The sequence below is a fragment of the Oncorhynchus keta genome, chromosome 20 (genome assembly GCF_023373465.1).
Source record: "Oncorhynchus keta strain PuntledgeMale-10-30-2019 chromosome 20, Oket_V2, whole genome shotgun sequence".
NCBI classification, from domain to species: Eukaryota; Metazoa; Chordata; class Actinopteri; order Salmoniformes; family Salmonidae; genus Oncorhynchus; species Oncorhynchus keta.
Window position 1 is genome coordinate 44,160,926 of NC_068440.1, and position 15,744 is coordinate 44,176,669.

Here is a 15,744-nt window from a genome sequence, read left to right on the forward strand (position 1 = left end):
GAGATACAACTCACCACTATAACTGTTCCTCTGCCTGGAGATACAACTCACCACTATAACTGTTCCTCTGTCTGGAGATACAACTCACCACTATAACTGTTCCTCTGGAGATACAACTCACCACTATAACTGTCCCTCTGGAGATACAACTCACCACTATAACTGTTCCTCTGTCTGGAGATACAACTCACCACTATAACTGTTCCTCTGTCTGGAGATACAACTCACCACTATAACTGTTCCTCTGGAGATACAACTCACCACTATAACTGTCCCTCTGGAGATACAACTCACCACTATAACTGTTCCTCTGTCTGGAGATACAACTCACCACTATAACTGTTCCTAATATATGCCATTTAGCAGACGCTTTTATCCAAAGCGACTTACAGTCATGTGTGCATACATTCTACGTATGGGTGGTCCCGGGAATCGAACCCACTACCCTGGCGTTACAAGCGCCATGCTCTACCAACTGAGCTACAGAAGGACCATTCCTCTGGAGATACAACTCACCACTATAACTGTTCCTCTGTCTGGAGATACAACTCACCACTATAACTGTTCCTCTGTCTGGACATACAACTCACCACTATAACTGTTCCTCTGGAGATACAACTCACCACTATAACTGTTCCTCTGTCTGGAGATACAACTCACCACTATAACTGTCCCTCTGGAGATACAACTCACCACTATAACTGTTCCTCTGTCTGGAGATGCAACTCACCACTATAACTGTTCCTCTGTCTGGAGATACAACTCACCACTATAACTGTTCCTCTGGAGATACAACTCACCACTATAACTGTTCCTCTGGAGATACAACTCACCACTATAACTGTTCCTCTGTCTGGAGATACAACTCACCACTATAACTGTTCCTCTGTCTGGAGATACAACTCACCACTATAACTGTTCCTCTGTCTGGAGATACAACTCACCACTATAACTGTTCCTCTGGAGATACAACTCACCACTATAACTGTTCCTCTGTCTGGATATACAACTCACCACTATAACTGTTCCTCTGTCTGGATATACAACTCACCACTATAACTGTTCCTCTGGTGATACAACTCACCACTATAACTGTTCCTCTGGAGATACAACTCACCACTATAACTGTTCCTCTGTCTGGAGATACAACTCACCACTATAACTGTTCCTCTGGAGATACAACTCACCACTATAACTGTTCCTCTGTCTGGAGATACAACTCACCACTATAACTGTTCCTCTGGAGATACAACTCACCACTATAACTGTTCCTCTGTCTGGAGATACAACTCACCACTATAACTGTTCCTCTGGAGATACAACTCACCACTATAACTGTTCCTCTGGAGATACAACTCACTATTATAACTGTTCCTCTGTCTGGAGATACAAATTACCACTATAACTGTTCCTCTGTCTGGAGATACAACTCACCACTATAACTGTCCCTCTGGAGATACAACTCACCACTATAACTGTTCCTCTGTCTGGAGATACAACTCACCACTATAACTGTTCCTCTGGAGATACAACTCACCACTATAACTGTTCCTCTGGAGATACAACTCACCACTATAACTGTTCCTCTGGAGATACAACTCACCACTATAACTGTTCCTCTGTCTGGAGATACAACTCACCACTATAACTGTCCCACTGTCTGGAGATACAACTCACCACTATCACTGTTCCTCTGGAGATACAACTCACCACTATAACTGTTCCTCTGGAGATACAACTCACCACTATAACTGTTCCTCTGGAGATATAACTGTTCCTCTGGAGATACAACTCACCACTATAACTGTCCCTCTGTCTGGAGATACAACTCACCACTATAACTGTTCCTCTGTCTGGAGATACAACTCACCACTATAACTGTCCCTCTGTCTGGAGATACAACTCACCACTATAACTGTCCCTCTGTCTGGAGATACAACTCACCACTATAACTGTCCCTCTGGAGATACAACTCACCACTATAACTGTTACTCTGTCTGGAGATACAACTCACCACTATAACTGTTCCTCTGGAGATACAACTCACCACTATAACTGTTCCTCTGTCTGGAGATACAACTCACCACTATAACTGTTCCTCTGTCTGGAGATACAACTCACCACTATAACTGTTCCTCTGGAGATACAACTCACCACTATAACTGTCCCTCTGGAGATACAACTCACCACTATAACTGTTCCTCTGTCTGGAGATACAACTCACCACTATAACTGTTCCTCTGGAGATACAACTCACCACTATAACTGTTCCTCTGTCTGGAGATACAACTCACCACTATAACTGTCCCTCTGTCTGGAGATACAACTCACCACTATAACTGTTCCTCTGGAGATACAACTCACCACTATAACTGTTCCTCTGGAGATACAACTCACCACTATAACTGTTCCTCTGTCTGGAGATACAACTCACCACTATAACTGTTCCTCTGGAGATACAACTCACCACTATAACTGTTCCTCTGGTGATACAACTCACCACTATAACTGTTCCTCTGGAGATACAACTCACCACTATAACTGTTCCTCTGTCTGGAGATACAACTCACCACTATAACTGTTCCTCTGGTGATACAACTCACCACTATAACTGTTCCTCTGGAGATACAACTCACCACTATAACTGTTCCTCTGCCTGGAGATACAACTCACCACTATAACTGTTCCTCTGTCTGGAGATACAACTCACCACTATAACTGTTCCTCTGGAGATACAACTCACCACTATAACTGTCCCTCTGGAGATACAACTCACCACTATAACTGTTCCTCTGTCTGGAGATACAACTCACCACTATAACTGTTCCTCTGTCTGGAGATACAACTCACCACTATAACTGTTCCTCTGGAGATACAACTCACCACTATAACTGTCCCTCTGTCTGGAGATACAACTCACCACTATAACTGTCCCTCTGTCTGGAGATACAACTCACCACTATAACTGTTCCTCTGGAGATACAACTCACCACTATAACTGTCCCTCTGTCTGGAGATACAACTCACCACTATAACTGTTCCTCTGTCTGGACATACAACTCACCACTATAACTGTTCCTCTGGAGATACAACTCACCACTATAACTGTTCCTCTGTCTGGAGATACAACTCACCACTATAACTGTCCCTCTGGAGATACAACTCACCACTATAACTGTTCCTCTGTCTGGAGATGCAACTCACCACTATAACTGTTCCTCTGTCTGGAGATACAACTCACCACTATAACTGTTCCTCTGGAGATACAACTCACCACTATAACTGTTCCTCTGGAGATACAACTCACCACTATAACTGTTCCTCTGTCTGGAGATACAACTCACCACTATAACTGTTCCTCTGTCTGGAGATACAACTCACCACTATAACTGTTCCTCTGTCTGGAGATACAACTCACCACTATAACTGTTCCTCTGGAGATACAACTCACCACTATAACTGTTCCTCTGTCTGGATATACAACTCACCACTATAACTGTTCCTCTGTCTGGATATACAACTCACCACTATAACTGTTCCTCTGGTGATACAACTCACCACTATAACTGTTCCTCTGGAGATACAACTCACCACTATAACTGTTCCTCTGTCTGGAGATACAACTCACCACTATAACTGTTCCTCTGGAGATACAACTCACCACTATAACTGTTCCTCTGTCTGGAGATACAACTCACCACTATAACTGTTCCTCTGGAGATACAACTCACCACTATAACTGTTCCTCTGTCTGGAGATACAACTCACCACTATAACTGTTCCTCTGGAGATACAACTCACCACTATAACTGTTCCTCTGGAGATACAACTCACTATTATAACTGTTCCTCTGTCTGGAGATACAAATTACCACTATAACTGTTCCTCTGTCTGGAGATACAACTCACCACTATAACTGTCCTCTGGAGATACAACTCACCACTATAACTGTTCCTCTGTCTGGAGATACAACTCACCACTATAACTGTTCCTCTGGAGATACAACTCACCACTATAACTGTTCCTCTGGAGATACAACTCACCACTATAACTGTTCCTCTGGAGATACAACTCACCACTATAACTGTTCCTCTGTCTGGAGATACAACTCACCACTATAACTGTCCCACTGTCTGGAGATACAACTCACCACTATCACTGTTCCTCTGGAGATACAACTCACCACTATAACTGTTCCTCTGGAGATACAACTCACCACTATAACTGTTCCTCTGGAGATATAACTGTTCCTCTGGAGATACAACTCACCACTATAACTGTCCCTCTGTCTGGAGATACAACTCACCACTATAACTGTTCCTCTGTCTGGAGATACAACTCACCACTATAACTGTCCCTCTGTCTGGAGATACAACTCACCACTATAACTGTCCCTCTGTCTGGAGATACAACTCACCACTATAACTGTCCCTCTGGAGATACAACTCACCACTATAACTGTTCCTCTGTCTGGAGATACAACTCACCACTATAACTGTTCCTCTGGAGATACAACTCACCACTATAACTGTTCCTCTGTCTGGAGATACAACTCACCACTATAACTGTTCCTCTGTCTGGAGATACAACTCACCACTATAACTGTTCCTCTGGAGATACAACTCACCACTATAACTGTCCCTCTGGAGATACAACTCACCACTATAACTGTTCCTCTGTCTGGAGATACAACTCACCACTATAACTGTTCCTCTGGAGATACAACTCACCACTATAACTGTTCCTCTGTCTGGAGATACAACTCACCACTATAACTGTCCCTCTGTCTGGAGATACAACTCACCACTATAACTGTTCCTCTGGAGATACAACTCACCACTATAACTGTTCCTCTGGAGATACAACTCACCACTATAACTGTTCCTCTGTCTGGAGATACAACTCACCACTATAACTGTTCCTCTGGAGATACAACTCACCACTATAACTGTTCCTCTGGTGATACAACTCACCACTATAACTGTTCCTCTGGAGATACAACTCACCACTATAACTGTTCCTCTGTCTGGAGATACAACTCACCACTATAACTGTTCCTCTGGTGATACAACTCACCACTATAACTGTTCCTCTGGAGATACAACTCACCACTATAACTGTTCCTCTGCCTGGAGATACAACTCACCACTATAACTGTTCCTCTGTCTGGAGATACAACTCACCACTATAACTGTTCCTCTGGAGATACAACTCGCCACTATAACTGTCCCTCTGGAGATACAACTCACCACTATAACTGTTCCTCTGTCTGGAGATACAACTCACCACTATAACTGTTCCTCTGTCTGGAGATACAACTCACCACTATAACTGTTCCTCTGGAGATACAACTCACCACTATAACTGTCCCTCTGGAGATACAACTCACCACTATAACTGTTCCTCTGTCTGGAGATACAACTCACCACTATAACTGTTCCTCTGGAGATACAACTCACCACTATAACTGTTCCTCTGTCTGGAGATACAACTCACCACTATAACTGTTCCTCTGTCTGGACATACAACTCACCACTATAACTGTTCCTCTGGAGATACAACTCACCACTATAACTGTTCCTCTGTCTGGAGATACAACTCACCACTATAACTGTCCTCTGGAGATACAACTCACCACTATAACTGTTCCTCTGTCTGGAGATGCAACTCACCACTATAACTGTTCCTCTGTCTGGAGATACAACTCACCACTATAACTGTTCCTCTGGAGATACAACTCACCACTATAACTGTTCCTCTGGAGATACAACTCACCACTATAACTGTTCCTCTGTCTGGAGATACAACTCACCACTATAACTGTTCCTCTGTCTGGAGATACAACTCACCACTATAACTGTTCCTCTGTCTGGAGATACAACTCACCACTATAACTGTTCCTCTGGAGATACAACTCACCACTATAACTGTTCCTCTGTCTGGATATACAACTCACCACTATAACTGTTCCTCTGTCTGGATATACAACTCACCACTATAACTGTTCCTCTGGTGATACAACTCACCACTATAACTGTTCCTCTGGAGATACAACTCACCACTATAACTGTTCCTCTGTCTGGAGATACAACTCACCACTATAACTGTTCCTCTGGAGATACAACTCACCACTATAACTGTTCCTCTGTCTGGAGATACAACTCACCACTATAACTGTTCCTCTGGAGATACAACTCACCACTATAACTGTTCCTCTGTCTGGAGATACAACTCACCACTATAACTGTTCCTCTGGAGATACAACTCACCACTATAACTGTTCCTCTGGAGATACAACTCACTATTATAACTGTTCCTCTGTCTGGAGATACAAATTACCACTATAACTGTTCCTCTGTCTGGAGATACAACTCACCACTATAACTGTCCCTCTGGAGATACAACTCACCACTATAACTGTTCCTCTGTCTGGAGATACAACTCACCACTATAACTGGTCCTCTGGAGATACAACTCACCACTATAACTGTTCCTCTGGAGATACAACTCACCACTATAACTGTTCCTCTGGAGATACAACTCACCACTATAACTGTTCCTCTGTCTGGAGATACAACTCACCACTATAACTGTCCCACTGTCTGGAGATACAACTCACCACTATCACTGTTCCTCTGGAGATACAACTCACCACTATAACTGTTCCTCTGGAGATACAACTCACCACTATAACTGTTCCTCTGGAGATACAACTCACGACTATAACTGTTCCTCTGGAGATACAACTCACCACTATAACTGTCCCTCTGTCTGGAGATACAACTCACCACTATAACTGTTCCTCTGTCTGGAGATACAACTCACCACTATAACTGTTCCTCTGTCTGGAGATACAACTCACTACTATAACTGTTCCTCTGTCTGGAGATACAACTCACCACTATAACTGTTCCTCTGGCGATACAACTCACCACTATAACTGTTCCTCTGTCTGGAGATACAACTCACCACTATAACTGTTCCTCTGTCTGGAGATACAACTCACCACTATAACTGTTCCTCTGGAGATACAACTCACCACTATAACTGTTCCTCTGTCTGGAGATACAACTCACCACTATAACTGTTCCTCTGTCTGGAGATACAACTCACCACTATAACTGTCCCTCTGTCTGGAGATACAACTCACCACTATAACTGTTCCTCTGTCCGATAGCCCATATAGATGGACCCCAACGTTTGTGTCTGATAGCTCATTCAAGGACCCCATAGCAAGGCATGGAAAAAAGTGGATTTTCAGCACCAATTAGGGTTTTACTCGGGCACCGAAGGACCTATCGAGCCGAAACTCGGGATTCGGGGTCGCCTCACATAGGCCTTCACATAATGTCTGACCTGGACCCGCAGCTAGAACGTAACTATGTGTTTTACGTTTTTATTATGTTTTAAACTAATGGCGCTGTGAATTATGGGCCTGCTCTGACATATGTGATAGTTGGCTTCTAAATGAGTTGGAAAAAGTGGGTTTGGTGTCAATTGGTATCAGTTTGGTGTCAGAATGACATCTAATTGACTGGTGGACACTGACTTGCTAGTTGACTTTTGTACATTAGCAATATGTTTAAACGGAGAGGGACCATCACCAAAATGGCATTCTGAAATCAACACAAAAAATGGCATCACCATAGTCTCCAGGCTGTGCAGAGTTCAACGAGACGCCCCGCTGACCGTAGCTCGCTCTGAGTGCAGCGACCTTGAAAAAAAAGAAGGCGCAAAAGGAAGCCTGGCCCTCAATGTCATTTGCTTTTGGGTGACAGTGAGAGAACCGTTAGGGTGAGAAGCACAATTCGACCTCAGGTACGTTCCTAAGGTCCTTCCGATCCGTGCAAGCCTAACCTTGACCGTGTGGCATTAACCCTTAATAGTTAAAAGAAGGTGTTTACTTCAAAGAGTTTGCATTGACTTCTCTCCCCATAGGAATACATTGCCTTTACCCCTAAATTCAACCTGAAGTCTATATGGGTTATGAATGCCGTATGAACCTGTCTTTGGTAACAGTCCATCAGGCCAGTATGAGGTCTACCTGTGTTGATTCTAAGCTTCCTGGACCAACCGGAAGTGGTTAAAATCACCCTAAAAGTGTTTTTCCATTACCTGCCTGCAGTTTGATAGACATAGTGCATTCAACCCTGTGTAAATCAGTCAATTCTTAACGTAAGGACTTAAAACTCAGGATTCTGTAAAAGCATAGCCCAGTGAGGATATATGTTGACTTATAGCTTCCTGTGACAACCGGAAGTGCCTTAATTGGTGTCTCAGGGGCTGTTTCGAGGGGTTAAAAAGTCAGATCTTTTCAAAACTTCATATGTGTGACTAGGTAACCCTCATGAACTGTAAATCAGTCATCTCTCCCAACAGATGTCAAAGAAAAGCTCTCACACGCACACACAGCAAGGATGGAGTGAAAAAGTGTGGTTCTCAAAGACACAGAGAGCAGGCAATGGCATAAACATAATGTCTAGGCCGTGCCGAGTTCAACGAGATATCCCGCTTGACCGTAGCTCGCTCGGTCTGAGCGCAGCGACCATTAGAAAAGTAGGCCCAAAATGAAGCCTGCCCCACAACGTCATTTGCTTTTGGGTGACAGTGAGAGAACCGTTAGGGTGAGAAGCACAATTCGACCTCAGGTACGTTCCTAAGGTCCTTCCGATCCGTGCAAGCCTAACCTTGACCGTGTGGCATTAACCCTTAATAGTTAAAAGAAGGTGTTTACTTCAAATAGTTTGCATTGACTTCTCTCCCCATAGGAATACATTGCCTGAACCCCTAAATTCAACCTGAAGTCTATATGGGTTATGAATGCCGTATGAACCTGTCTTTGGTAACAGTCCATCAGGCCAGTATGAGGTCTACCTGTGTTGATTCTAGGCTTCCTGGACCAACCGGAAGTGGTTAAAATCACCCTAAAATTGTTTTTCCATTACCTGCCTGCAGTTTGATAGACATAGTGCATTCAACCCTGTGTAAATCAGTCAATTCTTAACGTAAGGACTTAAAACTCAGGATTCTGTAAGTTTCTATGTCAATCAAGACATGGGTTTACTTATAGCTTCCTGTGCCAACCGGAAGTGCCTTTAATGATGTCATAGTGGCAGTTTCCAAGGGTTAAAAAGGTCAGATCTTTTCAAAACTTCATATGTGTGACTAGGTAACCCTCATGAACTGTAAATCAGTCATTTCTCCCAACAGATGTCAAAGAAAAGCTCTCACACGCACACACAGCAAGGCTGGAGTGAAAAGTGCGGTTCTCAAAGACACAGAGAGCAGGCAATGGCATAAACATAATCTCTAGGCCGTGCCGAGTTCAACGAGATATCCCGCTTGACCGTAGCTCGCTCGGTCTGAGCGCAGCGACCATTAGAAAAGTAGGCCCAAAATGAAGCCTGCCCCACAACGCCATTTGCTTTTGGGTGACAGTGAGAGAACCGTTAGGGTGAGAAGCACAATTCGACCTCAGGTACGTTCCTAAGGTCCTTCCGATCCGTGCAAGCCTAACGTTGACCGTGTGGCATTAACCCTTAATAGTTAAAAGAAGGTGTTTACTTCAAATAGTTTGCATTGACTTCTCTCCCCATAGGAATACATTGCCTGCACCCCTAAATTCAACCTGAAGTCTATATGGGTTATGAATGCCGTATGAACCTGTCTTTGATAACAGTCCATCAGGCCAGTATGAGGTCTACCTGTGTTGATTCTAGGCTTCCTGGACCAACCGGAAGTGGTTAAAATCACCCTAAAAGTGTTTTTCCATTACCTGCCTGCAGTTTGATAGACATAGTGCATTCAACCCTGTGTAAATCAGTCAATTCTTAACGTAAGGACTTAAAACACAGGATTCTGTAAAAGCATAGCCCAGTGAGGATATGTGTTGACTTATAGCTTCCTGTGCCAACCGGAAGTGCCTTAATTGGTGTCTCAGGGGCTGTTTCGAGGGGTTAAAAAGTCAGATCTGTCCAAAACTTCATATGTGTGATTAGGCAACCCCCATGAACTGTAAATCAGTCATTTTTCCCATAAAATTTCAAAGGAAAACTAAATCACACAGACACACAACTTGGAAGGAGGGACGTATTGGGGGTTGTAGAGACAGACAGTGCCTCCAATAGTTAGCTTTGTTCGAGCTAAAAAAGAACCGTCAGACCTAGAGTTCCGAAACTTTAGAAACCTGTTCTAGACCTCGGGTCGATAGTGCGTGGTGAGTTAGGTGGCTCTAGAAGGTTCTCGGACCGAGAAATAGCCTCGTACATTTGCAATGATTTCAATTCATTTTGACCATTACGAAAATGGCGACATTTAGAAAAGTCTCAGAGACACAAGACTAGGTGCATTGGAACCGGCTCGGCCCATAGAGACGGACCCCAACGTTTCGGTCCGATAGCTCATTCAAGGACCCCATAGCAAGGCATGGAAAAAGTGGATTTTCAGCACCAATTAGGGTTTTACTCGGGCACCGAAGGACCTATCGAGCCGAAACTCGGGATTCGGGGTCGCCTCACATAGGCCTTCACATAATGTCTGACCTGGACCCGCAGCTAGAACGTAACTATGTGTTTTACGTTTTTATTATGTTTTAAACTAAAGGCGCTGTGAATTATGGGCCTGCTCTGACATATATGATAGTTGGCTTCTAAATGAGTTGGAAAAAGTGGGTTTGGTGTCAATTGGTATCAGTTTGGTGTCAAAATGACATCTAATTGACTGATGGACACTGACTTGCTAGTTGACTTTTGTACATTAGCAATATGTTTAAACGGAGAGGGACCATCACCAAAAGTGACATTCTGAAATCAACCCTAACGAGCCATGGAGATGAACCAGAATCACTGCCCAGCTATCCCGAGTTCATCGGGCCAGTCAATTTCACATTCCTGCAGGATTTTTATAGCATGACAAATTCGTGATGGTACCTGCCCATTGAACCATATTGCAAATGCACAGTGACTTTGCAAAAGTGAGAAAACATAAACAAATGGACATGATGAAATCAACACAACGAGTGATGGAAATGTACAACTATCACTGCTCAGCCATCCTGTGTTCATCAGACCAGTCAATTTTGCATTTTTGAGCATGTCAAATTTCATATGGTAAATGCACATTGAAACATATTGCAAATGCGCGCGCACTTGCAATATGATTCTATAGTGTAAAAACATCACCTAATGGACATGATGAAATCAACACAACGAGTGATGGAAATGTACAACTATCACTGCTCGGCCATCCTGTGTCCATCAGACCAGTCAATTTTGCATTTTTGAGCATGTCAAATTTCATATGGTAAATGCACATTGAAACATATTGCAAATGCGCGCGCACTTGCAATATGATTCTATAGTGTAAAAACATCACCTAATGGACATGATGAAATCAACACAACGAGTGATGGAAATGTACAACTATCACTGCTCGGCCATCCTGTGTCCATCAGACCAGTCAATTTTGCATTTTTGAGCATGTCAAATTTCATATGGTAAATGCATATTTTTAACATATTGCAAATGCACGCGCACTTGCAATATGATTCTATAGTGTAAAAACATCACCTAATGGACATGATGAAATCAACACAACGAGTGATGGAAATGTACAACTATCACTGCTCGGCCATCCTGTGTCCATCAGACCAGTCAATTTTGCATTTTTGAGCATGTCAAATTTCATATGGTAAATGCACATTGAAACATATTGCAAATGCGCGCGCACTTGCAATATGATTCTATAGTGTAAAAACATCACCTAATGGACATGATGAAATCAACACAACGAGTGATGGAAATGTACAACTATCACTGCCAGGCCATCCTGTGTTCATCAGGCCAGTCAATTTTTCCTGCAGGATTTTTGAGCATGACAAATTTCGTGATGGTAAATGCACATTGAACCATATTGCAAATGCACAGTGACTTTGCAAAAGTGAAAAACATAAACAAATGGACATGATGAAATCAACACAAAGAGTGATGGAAATGTACAACTATCACTGCTCGGCCATCCTGTGTCCATCAGACCAGTCAATTTTGCATTTTTGAGCATGTCAAATTTCATATGGTAAATGCACATTGAAACATATTGCAAAATGCGCGCGCACTTGCAATATGATTCTATAGTGTAAAAACATCACCTAATGGACATGATGAAATCAACACAACGAGTGATGGAAATGTACAACTATCACTGCCCGGCCATCCTGTGTTCCCATAGCGAGCATTAATATCAGAATGACCGGTAAATGCATTTACAACCATATTTTTATTTTTGGGTTACCAGTTGCACAACAATGCACGTGCATTTGCAATATGATTCTATAGTGAAAAACATCACCTAATGGACATGATGAAATCAACACAACGAGTGATGGAAATGTACAACTATCACTGCTCGGCCATCCTGTGTCCATCAGACCAGTCAATTTTGCATTTTTGAGCATGTCAAATTTCATATGGTAAATGCACATTGAAACATATTGCAAATGCGCGCACTTGCAATATGATTCTATAGTGTAAAACATCACCTAATGGACATGATGAAATCAACACAACGAGTGATGGAAATGTACAACTATCACTGCCCGGCCATCCTGTGTTCCCATAGCGAGCATTAATATCAGCATGACCGGTAAATGCATTTACAACCATATTTTTATTTTTGGGTTACCAGTTGCACAACAATGCACGTGCATTTGCAATATGATTCTATAGTGAAAAAACATCACCTAATGGACATGATGAAATCAACACAACGAGTGATGGAAATGTACAACTATCACTGCTCGGCCATCCTGTGTCCATCAGACCAGTCAATTTTGCATTTTTGAGCATGTCAAATTTCATATGGTAAATGCACATTGAAACATATTGCAAATGCGCGCGCACTTGCAATATGATTCTATAGTGTAAAAACATCACCTAATGGACATGATGAAATCAACACAACGAGTGATGGAAATGTACAACTATCACTGCCCGGCCATCCTGTGTTCCCATAGCGAGCATTAATATCAGAATGACCGGTAAATGCATTTACAACCATATTTTTATTTTTGGGTTACCAGTTGCACAACAATGCACGTGCATTTGCAATATGATTCTATAGTGAAAAAACATCACCTAATGGACATGATGAAATCAACACAACGAGTGATGGAAATGTACAACTATCACTGCTCGGCCATCCTGTGTCCATCAGACCAGTCAATTTTGCATTTTTGAGCATGTCAAATTTCATATGGTAAATGCACATTGAAACATATTGCAAATGCGCGCGCACTTGCAATATGATTCTATAGTGTAAAAACATCACCTAATGGACATGATGAAATCAACACAACGAGTGATGGAAATGTACAACTATCACTGCTCGGCCATCCTGTGTCCATCAGACCAGTCAATTTTGCATTTTTGAGCATTTCAAATTTCATATGGTAAATGCACATTGAAACATATTGCAAATGCGCGTGCACTTGCAATATGATTCTATAGTGTAAAAACATCACCTAATGGACATGATGAAATCAACACAACGAGTGATGGAAATGTACAACTATCACTGCTCGGCCATCCTGTGTCCATCAGACCAGTCAATTTTGCATTTTTGAGCATGTCAAATTTCATATGGTAAATGCACATTGAAACATATTGCAAATGCGCGCACTTGCAATATGATTCTATAGTGTAAAAACATCACCTAATGGACATGATGAAATCAACACAACGAGTGATGGAAATGTACAACTATCACTGCCCGGCCATCCTGTGTTCCCATCAGACCAGTCAATTTTGAATGACCGAAATGCATTTACAACCATATTTTTATTTTTGGTTACCAGTTGCACAACAATGCACGTGCATTTGCAATATGATTCTATAGTGAAAAACATCACCTAATGGACATGATGAAATCAACACAACGAGTGATGGAAATGTACAACTATCACTGCTCGGCCATCCTGTGTCCATCAGACCAGTCAATTTTGCATTTTTGAGCATTTCAAATTTCATATGGTAAATGCACATTGAAACATATTGCAAATGCGCGCGCACTTGCAATATGATTCTATAGTGTAAAAACATCACCTAATGGACATGATGAAATCAACACAACGAGTGATGGAAATGTACAACTATCACTGCTCGGCCATCCTGTGTTCCCATAGCGGGCATTAATATCAGAATGACCGGTAAATGCATTCACAACCATATTTTCATTTTTGGGTTACCAGGTGCCTATTTTCAATCACCAGTTGCACAACATGCGTATCCATCAGAATATTTTAAACAGTCCATAAAGCACTCAGGACTGCCCCCATAGATAGAGGGCCGTAGTAGGGTACTCCCATAGCGGGCATGGATAATAGGAGTCCCGGTAAATGCATTTACAACCATATTTTAATTTTTGGGTTACCAGTTGCACAACAATGCACGTGCATTTGCAATATGATTCTATAGTGAAAAACATCACCTAATGGACATGATGAAATCAACACAACAAGTGATGGAAATGTACAACTATCACTGCTCGGCCATCCTGTGTTCATCAGACCAGTCAATTTCACATTCCTGCAGGATTTTTATAGCATGACAAATTCGTGATGGTACCTGCCCATTGAACCATATTGCAAATGCACAGTGACTTTGCAAAAGTGAGAAAACATAAACAAATGGACATGATGAAATCAACACAACAGGTGATGGAAATGTACAACTATCACTGCTCAGCCATCCTGTGTTCATCAGACCAGTCAATTTTGCATTTTTGAGCATGTCAAATTTCATATGGTAAATGCACATTGAAACATATTGCAAATGCGCGCGCACTTGCAATATGATTCTATAGTGAAAAAACATCACCTAATGGACATGATGAAATCAACACAACGAGTGATGGAAATGTACAACTATCACTGCTCGGCCATCCTGTGTCCATCAGACCAGTCAATTTTGCATTTTTGAGCATGTCAAATTTCATATGGTAAATGCACATTGAAACATATTGCAAATGCGCGCGCACTTGCAATATGATTCTATAGTGTAAAAACATCACCTAATGGACATGATGAAATCAACACAACGAGTGATGGAAATGTACAACTATCACTGCCCGGCCATCCTGTGTTCCCATAGCGAGCATTAATATCAGAATGACCGGTAAATGCATTTACAACCATATTTTTATTTTTGGGTTACCAGTTGCACAACAATGCACGTGCATTTGCAATATGATTCTATAGTGTAAAAACATCACCTAACGGAGATGATGAAATCAACACAACGAGTGATGGAAATGTACAACTATCACTGCTCGGCCATCCTGTGTTCATCAGACCAGTCAATTTTGCATTTTTGAGCAAGGTCAAATTTCATATGGTAAATGCACATTGAAACATATTGCAAATGCACGTGCACTTGCAATATGATTATATAGTGAAAAAACATCACAAAATGGACATGATGAAGTCAACACAACGAGTGATGGAAAGGAACAACTATCACTGCCCGGCCATCCCGAGTTCATCAGGCCAGTCAATTTTGCATTTCTGCAGGATTTTGAGCATGTCAAATTTCTTACGTCATTTGGCCCACAAAAAAATCCTTATGCACAATTTAAAAAATATATAAAAAATATGATAATAAAATTGGACAAAAGTATATTCATACAGTTCTTACACATGTGTAATTGACAAAAAAATGAAAGAATTTCAAAAACGGTCCAGAAAGCACTTTT

General features: G+C 41.9%; 1 long non-coding RNA gene across 1 annotated transcript; it reads right to left on the reverse strand.

Annotated features, from left to right (window-relative positions):
- Positions 1 to 12,644: 12,644 nt before the first annotated feature.
- Positions 12,645 to 15,535, reverse strand: LOC127910134 (uncharacterized). Its single transcript, XR_008073998.1, has 2 exons — positions 14,482 to 15,535; positions 12,645 to 13,130 (listed from the first exon to the last, which is right to left on the reverse strand). It is a non-coding gene; the product is annotated as an uncharacterized LOC127910134 (long non-coding RNA).
- Between the last annotated feature and the right edge of the window lie 209 nt (positions 15,536 to 15,744).